Source organism: Phyllobates terribilis, unplaced genomic scaffold (genome assembly GCF_046119375.1).
Source record: "Phyllobates terribilis strain yellow unplaced genomic scaffold, ASM4611937v1 Scaffold_8__6_contigs__length_399053987, whole genome shotgun sequence".
In the NCBI taxonomy this organism is placed as follows: Eukaryota; Metazoa; Chordata; class Amphibia; order Anura; family Dendrobatidae; genus Phyllobates; species Phyllobates terribilis.
The window spans coordinates 289,878,283-289,895,356 of record NW_027362768.1 but is presented as its reverse complement, the minus strand read 5'-3'; positions in this window follow the sequence as shown (position 1 = coordinate 289,895,356).

The following is a 17,074-nucleotide window of genomic DNA, read 5'->3' as shown; positions in this document are numbered from 1 at the left end:
CCTCCCTACTAACCAGAATCCCACATTTTCTGTCTGCTATTTCATCTTTCTTCTCTGCTAGATTTCTAAAACTTAACATGGATAAAACCGAATTCATCATCTTTCCACCATTACATTCAATCCCCCCAACTGACCTATCTATCAAAGTCAATAGCTGCCCACTCTTCCCAGTCCCGCAAGCTCACTGCCTCGGGTAACCCTTGACTCTGATCTCTCCTTCAAACCTCATATTCAAGCCCTTTCCACTTCTTGTCTCCTCAAACTCAAAAATATTTCCCAGATCCGCACATTCCTCAACCATGAATCTGCAAAAACACCAGTGCACTCATCATCTCCCGCCTCTTGCAACCTCCTGCTCTGCGGCCTCCTTTCTAACACTCTTGCACCCCTCCAATCTATCCTAAACTCTGCTGCCCAAATAAGTCACCTGTCACCCCGCTATTCCCCGGCCTCTCCTGTCTGTCAATCTCTTCACTGGCTCCCCATTGCCCAGAGACTCAAGTTCAAGACCCTATCCTTGGCATACAAAGCTATCCACAGCCTGTCTCCCCCATACATCTGTGACCTAGTCTCCCAGTACTTACCTGCACGCAGCCTCCTATCCTGACAAGATCTCCTTCTCTACGCCTGTCTTATCTCCTCTTCCCACAATCGCATACAAGATTTCTCCAGTGCATCTCCTCTACTCTGGAACTTTCTATCCCAACATATGAGACTCTCACCTACCATGGAAACCTTCTAAAGGAACCTGAAGACCTGCCTCTTCCAACAAGCCTACAGTCTGCAGTAACTCTCGCTCCACCATATTGCTGCATGACGAGCTCTACCCTCACCTACTGTATCCTCACCCATCCCTTGTAGATTGTGAGCCCTCGCTGGCTCGTTTTTGTTCAAATTATTGTACTTGTTGTTTGCTATGTATACCCCTTTTTCACATGTAAAGCGCCATGGAATAAATGGCACTATAATAATAAATAATAATAATAATGAGCACAAGTGCTCATTACTCAAGTTTGCCGAGGGTGTTCGGGTATGCACTGTGTATCTCGGGTGCTTGAGTGACATGCTCGAGTCCCCGCGGCCGTGTTTGTCAGGCAATCCCCTCATATTTTGTGGCTATCTAACAGCTGGGAAACCGAACATGCCACTAGAGCACTCTAGGCAAACTGGAGTAACGAGCACTTGCGCTCATCACTAGTTCTGATTACTAACGGAAAAACGCAGTGTCTAAATATTTAGCACCTCTGGTAATTGGGAGAATTTTCACACTTCTGTCTCTTGTTGCTAAGTGAAAATTAAGTTGTAAATTAGGTTCTGTTGACAATGCAAAAAAAGTATGAAAATGTAAATTCAACCATTCTCACAGGTTTCTACGGATGGAACAAGCAGTATACTAAAATTCAGTTTTGCATGCACTCTGTCTATCTATCTATCTATCTATCTATCTATCTATCTATCTATCTAATATATTATGGCCAGGTTCCAACTGAGGCTGAAATTCTTACATAGAAGCTCCTAGTCACAAGGAGTTCTATAAAAATGGAACACTGGTGTCACCGTACCTTTCTTCACCATATTAGAAGTACAACCCCAATTCCAAAAAAGTTGAAACACTGTGTACGATATAAAGAAAGCCAGAGTGGAATGATTTGAAAATCTTAGAGCCATATTTTATGAAGAACAGAGATCCAATGGTGAAATTCAGGCATTTCTCCATTTCATTTGAAAAAAATGTAACTAGAAATTGATGACCGCAACACAACTGAAAAAAATGTTGGGGCAAGTTTAATAAAAGGCTGGGAAAATACGTGTTACTAATGAAAAGCACCTGAAGGGTCAATTTTCAACTGAGTCATATGACTGTGTATAAAAAGAGCATATTAGAGAGGCAGAGTCTCTCAGTAGCAAAGATGGTCAGACGTCGCCAATCTGTGCGCAACTGCATCTAATAATTGTGAAACAATTTCAGAAAAATGTTACTCCTAAGACTATTAACCGCACTCCAATGAAGAACTTGGAATGTTTTTGATGCTGAAGTTTTATTTGTGCAACACAACAACGTAGTGCTGGGTTTAGAGAAATATGCGACTGGCAACGTGACGTTTCAACGCGTCCCGGATCTTTTTCAAAGAGTCGCTGGGGGAGAACCATTTCTGGTGACTACCTCTTGAAGCTCATCAAGAGAATGCCATGAGTGTGCAAAGCGGTCATCAAAGCAAAAGGTGGCTACTTTGAAGAACCTAAAATATAAGACATATTTTCAGTTGTTTCACACTTTTTTGTTAACTATATAATTCCACATGTGTTTATTCATAGTTTTGATGCTTTCAGTGTAAATGTACAATTTTCATAGTCATAAAAATACAGAAAAATCTTTAAATGAGAAGATGCGTCCAAACTTTTGGTCTGTACTGTATACTGTTAATGACCTGACAATAGGCTTGTAATGAGAGCTGAAGAAGCAAGGAGAGGGATTGACAGGTCACATACAAGCCAGGAAAGTACAGAATGAAAGTGAGGGTGAGGGAGTACATCTAACCCACACAGACTGTGATTAGCCATGATCAGTGGGATGGATTACATAATAAGTAAGACACAATTCACACCCACTGATCTCTGATCTAGCGTCCCAAAAGGGAGATGGCATGCTCGAGCAGCAGCAGTCATGTTCACAAACCTTCCTATTGAATGGCTTCTTGAATTTTATTAACAAACTATCTGTTGTGTTTATCAATTAGGCTGAATATTTTATGGCTATGATTTGTCTCATCACCAATATCTCAATTGAAATGGGTGCTGAGGTTTGCATTATCTAAAAACTAGTTTAGCCCCCACTTCATTGATTTTCTTCATGAATTTCTTTGAAAAAATAATTTGTATGTCTAAATGATTTGTTTAAACAGAATGTACTTATTTGGTGCCGTTACATTGATGATGTGTTTTCTGTTTGACTGAAGGATTTCCATTCCCAGTGGCTCCGCAACACAAGCACCTCATTGTTTAAGTACATTCTTTGTATCCATGTCATTGGCATGGTGTGTGTGTAATGACACCATGATTTCACGACTTCATTGCATCCGGGATTATCACAGAGTCTGACAGATGCACAGGCATCAATGGCTTAGTGTGTGTCATGACATAATGACATCACAAAGTTACTGCCTCCAGGATTATCGTAGGGCCAGACACATACACAACCACAGACGGGGACAGGCGGAGTCAAAGGATAAATATACAGTACAGGAGAAGATGGAACACAAGGAGAGCAGCAGGAAGAGTAGGCATTGCTGTAGTATGACACGCAGTATCACGGCATGGAGAAAAGATAAAATAGGAGGAGAGAACTAAAGAGACATAAGAATCGGAATGATGATATATAGATTATGTAACATAGGAAGGCGAATATGGAGTATATGGAGAGCAGGAAAAACAGGTATGAATTACAAATAATAAGCGAAAGTCACAGTGTTACAACATGAAGGAAGTGGAACAAGCACACCCTAAGAATCAAAAGTAGAAATAAAACAGAAAGAAAGCGTAAGAAAGTAAATGATTACCAAAATCCAGGTCAGAGGCTGTACATGTCCACACATACAAGGGTGTGAACCTCTTATTGTCATATGAAAAAAGTCAATCATCTAGTGAGTTAAAGTGCAATAAAGAATATTAACAGAAGTGGTCCATTGTCACCACACCATTTAGAGTACCATAGTTCCTGCCTTTAGGATGCAGGAAATCCAGACTATAGATCCACTGCATCTCTTGTGCAGCATACTGGCTCAGTGGTTAGCAGCACTGTTGCTTTGCAGCGCTGGGGTCCTGCGTTCAAATCCCACCAAGAACAACATCTGCAAGGAGTTTGTATGTTCTCCCCTTGTTTGCGTGGGTTTCCTCCCATACTCGAAAAGACATACTGATAGGGAAAGATTGTGAGCCCCACTGGGGAATATGGTGCCAGTATGTAAGCAAAGAATAATAAAAGAATAATAAATCTCAACAACACAGCTCAGAGGTGGTACCCAATCTGTAACATGGAGAATAAATTGATGTTTCATTGAAATTAAATGGAATAGGAAGTTCGGTATGCCGATTTCTGATTGTGGACTTATGTTTCGATAGTCTGTACTTTATTCTCATACTGTAGACTATGCATTAGTAAGCATGCACACCATCCCTCTGACATCTCTATGCTTGTAATTTGGCTACACCAATCCCATTACCGCAAGTAGTTCTCTGAAGTTTTGCCCATGATATATTATGCTCTCTCCTTCTGGGGTTAATTATTTGAGATTATTTAACAATAAAGTGTATAAATGGCATGAGAATACTCATCTTGCTCATACAAGTTGACACCTAGTTATGTACCCATTTTATGGATCACAATAATTCATTGATTGTAATGGCCATTTACCCTTCCCAACTCAGAGGATCCTCTGTACCTACCTGCATGGTCCGATACTTAGTTTTTAAAGGGAATCTGTCACCAGGTTTTTGCTTTTTAATCTGAGTTCAGCATAATGTAGGGACAGAGGCCCTGATTCCAGTGATGTGTCACTTACTGGGCTGTGTTTTGCTGTTTCAATAAAATTAGTGTTTCATCACTACAGGACTAGGTGTCACTTCTCTTCTGGTCCAACCACATCCCCACCATTGATTGGCAACTTTCTGTCAATATACAATGTACACAGAAAGCTACCAATCCATGTTGTGGGTGCGGTTATACAGGGCTCAGCATTCCAAGCTCTGCTAGATCTGCAGTAATGAAAATTGTGATTCTACTACAACTACTGCACCCAGTCTACTAAGTGACACATCGCTGGAATCAGGGTCTCTGTCCCTACATCATGCTGCTGTTAGAATACATAGCAAAAACCTGCTGACAGATTCCCTTTACCTCTTCATTGTATGCTTGCTTATTATATGCATCATGGTGGCTCAGTGGTTAGCACTGTTGCTTTGCAGCACTGGGGTCCTAGGTTCAAATCCCACCATGGACAACATCTGCAGTGATGTATGTTCTCCCTGTGTTTGTGTGGGTTTCCTTTCACACTCCAAAGGCATTCTGGTAGGGAATTTAGATTGTGGGCCCCAATGGGGACAGTGATGATGATGTCTGTAAAGTGCTGCAGAATATGATGGCGCTATATAAGTAAGCATAATAAATAAATACTTTTAGTCTTCTAGATTTGGTTTACTTTTCTCATTACATCATGTGATTGATCTAATATTCATAGACGTTCTTGTATTTGTGGTTTCTATACTTGCATATATATTATATATGTAGATAGACTGTCCTGGGCATAGGAGGCGACCTACGCCTCTGTCCTTTGAATATTTTCTGCCATTTGATTCACTTGTTTTCTTTTGTACTAATGTTCTCTCTCCCCCACCACCCCAACTTTCTCCTGTTTGTGTGTTAGTACATATTTAGTATATACATATGTACTGTTTTATTCCTGCAATAATTGAAGGCTGTATACCATAACTCATTTTTGTTTCAAACTACTCATCACAGTGGGAACTTGTAAGAAAATACAGAGCCTCCACAAATTGCTCCCTATCCAGTTCTGGCAGTGATAAATAGACATACAGCTTCCTCATCAATACACAAATGGTGAAACCAGCTTTTTACACCATCTCCAAAACTCATAAACACCTCTAGATCGATCAATAGATAGATGCCTCCGCAGACTCCCTCCTCTCCTCTTTGTCCATTTTCTTAGAAAAGATTCTTTCCCATGTAGTCAAAATCCACAAAATCCTTCCTACTAGACACATGGGCTTTTCTGAAATTTATTACTGATCTCTGACAGGTCAAGAAAGATACCGCACTGGTCTTTTTATGTCAACTGTCTATAAACATCCATCCAACAAATAAGACAGATGAAAGCTGTAGGGAACTTCTTTTTAAATCAGAACTGGACATGGCCACAATTCAGTTTTAAATTGACTTATTGGAACAAGTACACACTAAGAATTTCTTCGTATCCCAGGATACTTTCTATATCCAGAACTAAGGGACCGCAATGGGGTCCAATCTTGCGCCCTCATATGCAAACGGCTTCATGTTACATTAGGCCACCAGAAAACACTGCAGTATTTTACAGATAGGTTAACCAGTAGTTTGTGAGTTTTGCGAGCCTTTCTTGCCATGTTTTCATCAATCCCCTAACTTTAGGAACAAATTAGTTTGAGCAAACATACATTTAATCACACTTTTTATCCTTTTGCATACTACATGGATAAGACTATGAAAAGACACTGTGGTATTTCACAAAAAGGTTACTCAATTGGTTCATGAGTTTTGTGAACCTTTCTTGCCATATTTTCATCATCTGTCTAACATAAGGGACAAATTATTTTGAGCAGGGTTTTGAGCTCTTAAAAAAAAAAACTATTGAGACAGAAATTCCTTTGAACTCCCATCCGAGGCACGTACCAATGTTTACAATGCTATCAGTGCAGTAACATACAGAAAGAGGATAAGGTCTACTCTGATTATTTTTTTCTTCTGAGTTTTGCTATGTTTTTTACATGAGCAAATATCCATGCAGTTTCATTTATGTATATGTCCACCAGGGGCAGGTTGGCAATATTTGGTCTGGGGGGCAAGCCCAAAGCACTGGCCAATGAGAGACTTGGCCCTTCTTTAGGTTTGGGTCTCATGTAGCACTAGGTTACAAATTATTCACAAATGGTTTATTATTGTCACTGGCTGCACAATTTCAGCGAAATTTTACAGTGACTAACAATAAGCAAGTAATATGCACTTGATTTCTAATTTTTCAGTGGAAAGAAGCTATGATTTGAGTCATCCTCCCATCAAAATGACATAGACCCTTGCAGTAATAACCTTCACTCATTGTATAATAATAAATCATCTCCCTACCATTATAACTTCATACCCCCCTGCAATGATCACCCATCGTATAATAATTAATCCCAGCCACCTAGATTATAACATGCAGTAATCATCCCTTCCATCTGGATTATAATCACACACCCCTTTTTGCCATGAATGAAAGATGGTAATAAGTAAGTATTTTAACACACAGTACATTACATACTCTTGTTCTTATTACCCTCTGATTTTCTCACTGGCCTTCATCTAGCACATACATGTCAAACTGTGGCTCTCGTGGGGAAAATGTGGCCTGAAGGGTGATTATATTTGGCTCGCAACAGCACAGCTGCCACCCCTATGTGGGGCCCATTATTCTGTATGGAGGACTATGTGGCCCCATTATACTGTATGGAGAACTATGTGGGGCCATTATTCTGTATGGAGGACTATGTGGCCCCATTATACTGTATGGAGAACTATGTGGGGCCATTATTCTGTATGGAGGACTATGTGGCCCCATTATACTGTATGGAGGATTATGTGGGGCCATTATTCTGTATGGAGGACTATGTGGGGCCATTATTCTGTATGGAGGACTATGTGGCCCCATTATACTGTATGGAGGATTATGTGGAGCCCATTATTCTGTAAGGAGGACTATGTGGGGCCATTATACTGTATGGAGGACTATGTAGGGCCATTATTCTGTATGAAGGACTATGTGGTACCATTATTCTGTAAGGAGGACTATGTGGGGCCTATTATTCCGTATGGAGGACTATGTGGGACCCATTATTCTGTATGAAGGACTATATGGTAGCATTATTCTGTATGGAGGACTATGTTGGGCCCATTATTCTGTATGGAGCACTATGTGGGGCTCATTATTCTGTATGGAGGACTATGTGGGGCCCATTATTCTGTATGGAGGACTATGTGGGGCCATTATTCTGTATGGAGGACTATGTGGGGCCTATTATTCTGTATGGAGGACTATGTGGGGCTCATTATTCTGTATGGAGGACTATGTGGGGCCCATTATTCTGTATGGAGGGTTATGTGAGGCCATTATTCTGTATGGAGCACTATGTGGGGCCCATTATTCAGTATGGAGGACTATGTGGGGCACATTATTCTGTATGGAGGATTATGTGGGGCCATTATTCTGCATGGAGGACTATGTGGGGACCATTATTCTGTGTGGAGGACTATGTGGGGCTCATTATTCTGTATGGAGGACTATGTGGGGCCCATAATTCTGTATGGAGGACTATGTGGGGCCCATTATACTGTATGGAGGACTATGTGGGGCCATTATTCTGTATGGAGGACTATGTGGGGCCCATTATACTTTGGAAGTGCATTGAGGTGAAGGGTACATTGCTGGAAAAGGAAAAAAAAAACAAAACAAAAAAAAAACCTCTTTAAATCTCTTAGTTTGCGAGTGTGAACGAGCTGCGTGTGTCCGGAGCGTAAGTGCGAACGAAAGTAAGTGTGTGACTTGTTTTTCAGTGAAGAGGTATTGGGAATCCTGCAGAAAATACCTGTGTGAATTGCGGTGAGTGCTGCATTGTGACCTGCTGAGTGCTTTTCTACCTGTTTAGATTTATTGGGCTTTTTAAAACCTATTTTCTCACTACAGTTTTAGTTTCTTAGTTTACTACCTGTGTATTTAAGGGTTAACTACATTGCACTAAAATCCTGAGGTGTAGATTTACTCACAAGGGGTTAATTAAGGGGAAGGGGTCATAATTAAGGGTTTATAAGGGGCAGCTGGTTGGGCATCAAGTCCTTTGGAAGTGCATTGAGGTGAAGGGTACATTGCTGGAAAAGGGAAAAAAAAAAAAAAAACTCTTTAAATCTCTTAGTTTGTGAGTGTGAACGAGCTGCGTGTGTCCGGAGCGTAAGTGCGAACGAAAGTAAGTGTGTGACTTGTTTTTCAGTGACTTTGGATTCAGGGAGTTTGGAAGGGAGGACTTAGGACTGAATTGCTGACTGTATTTCATTCTTTCTTTACTTTACTTTTTACTTAATTAATCCACCTGACCTACTTATCTGATTCCCCCGTCCATACTTGATACTTAATTGATCCCCCGTCCATACTTAACTGATCCCCCGCCGATATCTAATTGATACACTTGCACATCCCTAATTGATCCCCGTCCATACACCTATATATAAATAATTGTGTTTTGTACTTGTATATATATACTGACTGTATCCCCATATTTAGAATGACGTCCATGTTGGCCGGAGCCGTGCAGTGTACATCTTGCGCAATGTATGCATTCCGTGAGCAACAGCTCGAGGATCCATACTGCTGCGAGAGATGTGAGCATATCGTGCACTTGGAAGCCCAAATTCTGGATCTAAGTGCTCAGATAGCGATACTGAGGAGCATCGACAACATGGAACAGAGTTTGCTGCTCACCGAGCAGACACTCAATGGGTCAATACTGGGGGTGGAGCATAGAGGGGAAGTGCAGGCTGAACAGGCAGGGAGCTGGATAACAGTTAGGAGGGATAGAGGGAAGAAGTATAGGAAGGCTGGTTCAGAACCGGCATTATTGGAGCACGACAGATCCTCTGACCGCCGGGGGAGTGTATGCTCCAGTAATGAGGGGGAGGGGGGAAGTGTAGGGCAGGCAAGACAGGTTCTGGTAGTGGGTGACTCTATTATTAGGGGGACAGACAGGGCAATCTGTCACAAAGACCGGGATCGCCGAACGGTGTGCTGCCTCCCTGGCGCTCGAGTCCGTCACATCGCGGATCGGGTTGACAGGTTACTGGGTGGGGCTGGCGAAGACCCAGCGGTCATGGTCCACATCGGCACCAATGACAAAGTGAGTGGTAGATGGAGGGTCCTTAAAAATGATTTCAGGGACCTAGGTAGGAAGCTTAGGGCAAGGACCTCCAAGGTAGTTTTCTCAGAAATACTACCAATCCCGCGAGCCACACAGGAGCGCCAGCGGGAAGTTAGGGAGGTGAATAAGTGGCTAAAGAGTTGGTGCAAGGCAGAAGGGTTTGGGTTCATGGAGAACTTGGCCGACTTCGCGGTCGGCTACAGGCTCTACCGTAGGGACGGGCTGCACCTCTATGGGGAGGGTGCAGCGGTGCTGGGGAAGAAGATGGCTAATAGGTTGGAGGAGTTTTTAAACTATAGATGGGGGGGGGGAACCAAGGAAATAGGTGGGATGTGAGGCAAGCAAGGGGGAAGGGGAAAAGTGAATATAATGAGGGTGGAGAGGGGGGTGGGGATAGTACAGTTAGATCGTTAGAGAAGAATAGGATGCTAAATAACCCCAAAGTTTTATCTTGCATGCTGACCAACGCAAGAAGCCTGACCAATAAGGCGGATGAGCTGCGGGCGCTTATATCGGAGGAGAGGTATGACATCGTAGGTATAACAGAGACTTGGCTAGACGATAGCTACGACTGGGCGGTAAATGTATTAGATTATAGTTTATTTAGAAGGGACCGGAAACAGGGGAAAGGCGGAGGAGTCTGCTTATATGTAAAGTCATGTCTAAAACCCAGACTAAGGGAAGATATAGGAGAGGAAGAAGAGGGGGTCGAGTCCATGTGGGTAGAGATAGAGGGGGGCAAAAAATAATAATAAAATATTACTGGGGGTCTGCTATAAGCCACCAAATATAACAGAGGAGAATGAGAATCTGCTATTAGGACAAATAGACAAAGTAGCAAAACATAATGAAGTGATTGTAATGGGGGATTTCAACTACCCGGATATTGACTGGGAAACAGAAACCTGTAGATCTCAGAAAGGAAAAAGGTTCTTGACAAATATTAAGGATAATTATCTCTCCCAACTAGTGCAGGAACCAACGAGAGGGAAGGCCGTGTTGGACTTAATATTGACTAATAGGCCTGATAGAATAACTGAGGTACAGATAGGGGGGCACCTAGGTAATAGCGATCTTAATATTATCGACTTCAAAATGCCCTTCAGTAGGGTTATCAATAAGGGAACAACAAAAACATTAAACTTTAGGAGGGCGAAGTTTGATCAGCTGATAGAAAACCTTCAACTTATTGACTGGGACAAAGTACTTAATCAATGGAATACAAATAGTAAATGGGAAACCTTCAAAAGAATTCTGAATACTCAGTGCTAGAGGTATATACCATATGGGAATAAAAGGGCCAGAAAGAAGAGGAAACCAATATGGTTGAACAAGAACGTAAAAGGGGCGTTAAATAGCAAAAAAGAGGCATTCAAGAGATTAAAACAGGAAAACAGTAAGGAGGCACTAATGTGTTACAAGGAAAAAACGAGAACCTGTAAAAAACAAATAAAAATAGCGAAGGAGGAAACAGAGAAACGTATTGCTAGGGAAAGTAGATCAAATCCCAAACTGTTCTTTACGTATATAAATAGTAAAAGGATTAAATCGGATAATATTGGACCGATAAAAAGTGAGGAAGGCAAAATCATAGAGAAAGATGAGGATAAAGCTAATCTATTAAATAATTTTTTTTCGACAACTTTCACAAAGGAAATAGAACTAACAGGAGAAATGAGAAGTGACAAGCTTAATCCTCCACTAAGTATGACTAATCTAACCCAAGCTGGGGTACAGAAACGCCTCAGTAACATTAAAATAAACAAATCACCAGGACCTGATGGCATACACCCATGGGTACTAAGGGAACTAAGTAATGTGATAGACAGACCGTTATATCTTATATTTAAGGACTCTGTTGAGACTGGGTCTGTGCCACTTGATTGGCGACAGGCGAATGTAGTGCCAATATTCAAAAAGGGAGCGAAAAGTGACGCCGGAAACTATCGGCCGGTGAGTCTGACGTCCGTTGTGGGCAAAATTTTTGAAAGCTTCATTAAAGAGGCAATTACGGAGCATCTTGATGCTAATAATCTTTTAATCCCGAACCAACATGGATTCATGAGGAATCGCTCCTGCCAAACAAACCTGATTGACTTCTACAAGGAGGTTAGCTCTCGATTAGATCAGGGGGAACCAGTGGATGTCGTGTATCTCGACTTCTCAAAAGCGTTCGATAGCGTGCCACATAATAGGTTGGTATACAAAATGAGAATGATGGGGCTGGGGGAAAATGTCTGCAAGTGGGTAGCTAACTGGCTAAAGGATAGAAGGCAGAGGGTGGTTATAAATGGAATATACTCAGATTGGGTAAGCGTCACTAGTGGGGTACCACAGGGGTCTGTACTAGGCCCAATGTTATTTAATATCTTTATTAACGACATAGTCAACGGGATAAATAGTAAAATATCAATATTTGCAGATGACACAAAGTTATGTAAAACAATTAATACAAAAGAGGACAGTGCAGACCTACAGAGGGATTTGGATAAGCTGGGTAGGTGGAGCATTAAATGGCAAATGAGGTTTAACGAGGAGAAATGTAAGGTCATACATATGGGAAGGAAAAATGGAAGTCACCAGTACTCACTGAATGGGAAATCATTGGGGAATTCAGAGATGGAGAAGGACTTGGGCATCTTGATTGATAGCAAACTAAATTGGAGTGCCCAAAGTCAGGCCGCTGCTGTAAGGGCAAACAGGGTAATGGGATGTATCAGAAGAGGTATAGCTGCAAAGGATGAGAACATTGTTCTTCCACTGTACAAAGAACTGGTCAGACCACACTTGGAATACTGTGCTCAGTTATGGGCCCCAATATATAGAAAGGATATAAATGAGCTTGAAAAGGTACAAAGGAGGGCAACAAAATTAATAAAGGGAATGGAGGGACTGCAATATCCAGAGAGGTTGGCAAAACTAGGACTATTCAGCCTGGAAAAGAGAAGGTTGAGGGGGGACATAATAAATGTGTACAAATATGTTAGGGGACAGTATAGAGATCTTGCCCGGGATTTGTTCAAAAGGAGGGATATTACGGTAACGAGAGGGCATTCACTTAGACTGGAAGAGAAAAGGTTTCAGCACCAGCATAGGAAGGGGTTCTTTACGGTAAGAGCAGTGAGAATATGGAATTCACTGAGTGAGGAGACGGTAATGTCAGATTCACTACACCAGTTCAAGCGGGGACTGGATGCATTTCTAGATACCAGGCAGATTTCAGCATATACTTAAAAATAAAATAAAATAGTAGGTTGATACAGGGATTTATTCTGACTGCTGGTTTCAGAGTCGGGAGGGAATTTTTCCTCAGGTGAAGATTGGCTAAATCATTTGGGGTTTTTGCCCTCCTCTGGATCAACTTTAGCAATTACAGAACTAACAGGTCGAACTTGATGGACGCAAGTCTTTATTCGGCTTTACAAACTATGTTACTGTGGAGGACCATTATTCTGTATGTAGAACTATGTGGGGCCCATTATTCTGTATGGAGGACTATTATGGGCCCATTATTCTATATGGAGGATATGTGGGGCCATTATACTGTATGGAGGACTATGTGGGGCCATTATTCTGTATGGAGGACTATTATGGGCCCATTATTCTGTATGGAGGGCTATGTGGGGCCCATTATTCTGTATGGAGGGCTATGTGGGGCCCCCATTATTCACTGTATGGAGGACTATGTGGGGCCCATTATACTGTATACTGGTTGGCCCATGACTTTGTCCAAGATTTTCATTTTGGCCCTTTGTGTATTTGAGTTTGACATCCTTGATCTAGCATATGACTTATTGTCTTGCCAAAAAAACACTTTCTAGTTCAAGGTGCTCTTCTCCTCTGTTCCACAAGACCGGAAGCCTTCTATCACATGTTACTGACGTACTTCCAGTATTAGTCCTACGCTGACACAGCGCCCTCCCTACAGTGGGATCCCCACCTTCCATACAACACCAAACTTCTTTCTAACCTTTCAATGCATCTTCCTGCAGTTTAGCACTGACCTATTGCATATTTTTTGCTGCTATAGGGAGAAAAAAGTTATATTCTCCAGCCAGCTGTACACTTCCTGTCATCTGGGCGGTGCAGGGAGCTGTAGCAGTCACCACACTGAGTGCGCTGTACTCACTCCCCAGCACTTTGATTGACAGCCTGCTCTGCAGTGCATGTGTACAACAGGGACAATATAACTTCATATTCTCTCTGTAGGCGCTCTTCCAGTAAAATGGCCAGACATGATTTAAAGGTATATTTACTTGCAGATTACCACTATATCAGCAGGTAAATAGAATTTTTAAATCTGACGGCTTCCCTTTAAAGGGTAACCGTCATTTGAATTTTTATTTGATAAATCAGTGGTACACATGAAAATGAGAAACTTTGTAATATATCTTATCAGAGCAATCTGCTTCCTTCTCTGCCAGAATTGGGCATTAATTGGTCAGACCCTTTACTGAGATAGGAGATGACAGTTGTAGACTCCAAGTAGAGGGGACAGAGGAAGGAGCTAGAGCCTAAGCTCCTCTCCCCTTCCATCTACATAGAATCTTATCAACACAAATTGCTATCTCCCACAACCAGAAGTTTACATACACTCTATAAAAAGACACATATGCATATTTTTCTCAATATCTGACATGAAATCAGAATAAACCTTTCCCGTTTTAGGTCAATTAGGATTACAATAATTTTTAATATTTGCCAAATGCCAGAATAATGAGAGAGAGAGAATGTTTTAAGGCATTTTTATTACTTACTGCAAAGTCAAAAGTTTACATACACGAAGATTACTATGCCTTTAAACAATTCTGGACTGCCCATATCATGATGTCATGTGTTTGGAAGCTTCTGATTTTGGCAACGTCTGAGTTAATTACAGACACACCTGTGGATGTATTTTAATACACACCTGAAACACACTGCCTCTTTCTGTCGCATCCTGGGAAAGTCTGATAAGATCTACTACAAAGTTGCTTATTTTCATGTGTATTATTGATTTATGAAATAAAAATTTAAACAACATTTACTCTTTAAGGCCCAGGGTCTAGTGCTGCACTAACAAGCAGAAAATAATTTCAGAACTTCCCCTATACCCCCTCAGTAAGACCCGCTACTAAATGCGACATGTGTATTTTGGGAAAGGGTGCGCGACATACACGGCAGTGTTTTCTAGACTGGGATCTAGAGACAGACGGAGCAGTCGGACCGCTCCTTCCTCTGTTATGCCCTGTAGTACTAAGTGAAAATCGGCAGCGCTGATTGGTGGACCAGCAGTGGCTGTTGGCTGCTCCACCAATCAGAGTGTTGCATACTGACCGAAACATCACTGAGAAAAGAGGAGGGGGTCTGACGCCGTCCACTTGTCAGAGTCACACAGGCTGCTGTACACTAACTCTGCAAGTGTAATGTAAGTAGTATGCTTACACTTTGCTAAAAGCGACCCTCCATCCTTTATGGCGTTTGGCTTTGAAGACTGTTTACATCCGACCGCCGCTGGAGCGTAAAATGGCTGATTGTTGGGGGTGCTGGACCACCTCTGATTTGAGACCAATTACCTATCCTATGGCTGCATTCACACATAGCATCTCAGTGTGACTTTTTGCACAATTACAGTAAAACTTTAAAAGAAAATTATGTCAAAGTGGTGCAATTTTTTTGACTACGGGAAAAAAATGCGTCGTTGCTGCAACATGTGATTACAGCCCATGTATTGATTATCAATATCGCAGTGTCTATTAACACTTGGCTGTAACTTTTTTTGCAGTTTTGGCCACAGTAGCTCATCTGTGGGATTGTGCTATGTGAGCTAGCTTTTGCTCCTCACATGCTTCAACAAGCCTTAGCCACCTGTTATGGATTCACCAGTTATCTTTGCTTGAACAGCTTTTTGTTAGTTAATAAACAGAACGCCCTACAAGATCTGTCGTTCTGTAAAATGACCGTGGGCATTAGCCGTAGTCGAGCTGCTGTTCCATAACACCCGGGCACTTTACAGGAAAATCATGTCCCAGTCCCAATGTGCTACCAGGTTTGGGGTGCATCACACTCACTTGCAGGCCTCCACTTTCTCCAGGCCTCCATCTTCAGAAGCCGCTGCACATAACTCAGGGAACTTGCAGTTCGTTTATACAAGCAAAAGTTTATTTGGCAATTCAAGTTCATCAAATTCTAGCACAAAGTATTGGACACAACACTTCCTAGTTCTTGTTTCCTTAATACAGTGTGTCTTCAGCATTACTATGCGTTCTTCCTGAACTATCCCTATATTTACTGTTCTTGTCAGCCCCAGTGATTTCCCGTCCAGTTCCACAGTACACTCGGCATCCATTACCTTCCCTTCACACAGTTCCACATCCATCGTCTCCTCTACGCCAGAGGATAAGGCACTCTTCGTAGTATACAGTACAGAACAACAGTTTGGACACACATTCTCATTTAAAGATTTTTCTGTATTTTCATGACTATGAAAATTGTACATTCACACTGAAGGCATCAAAACTATGAATTAACACATGTGGAATTATATACTTAACAAAAAAGTGTGAAACAACTGAAAATATGTCTTATATTCTTGGTTCTTCAAAGTAGCCACCTTTTGCTTTGATGACTGCTTTGCACACTCTTGGCATTCTCTTGATGAGCTTCAAGAGGTAGTCACCGGAAATGGTTTTCACTTCACAGGTGTGCCCTGTCAGGTTTAATAAGTGGGATTTCTTGCCTTATAAATGGGGTTGGGACCATCAGTTGTGTTGTGCAGAAGTCAGGTGGATACACAGCTGATAGTCCTACTGAATAGACTGTTAGAATTTGTATTATGGCAAGAAAAAAGCAGCTAAGTAAAGAAAAACGAGTGGCCATCATTACTTTAAGAAATTAAGGTTAGTCAGTGCGAAAAATTGGGAAAACTTTGAAAGTGTCCCCAAGCGCAGTTGCAAAAACCATCAAGCGCTACAAAGAAACTGGCTCACATGAGGACCGCCCCAGGAAAGGAAGACCAAGAGTCACCTCTGCTTCTGAGGATAAGTTTATCCGAGTCACCAGCCTCAGAAATCGCAGGTCAACAGCAGCTCAGATTAGAGACCAGGTCAATGCCACACGGAGTTCTAGCAGCAGACACATCTCTTCAACAACTGTTAAGAGGAGACTTTGTGCAGCAGGCCTTCATGGTAAAATAGCTGCTAGGAAACCACTGCTAAGGACAGGCAACAAGTAGAAGAGACTTGTTTGGGCTAAAGAACACAAGGAATGGACATTAGACCAGTGGAAATCTGTGCTTTGGTCTGATGAGTCCAAATTTGACATCTTTGGTTCCAACCACCGTGTCTTTGTGCGACGCAGAAAAGGTGAACAGATGGACTCTACATGC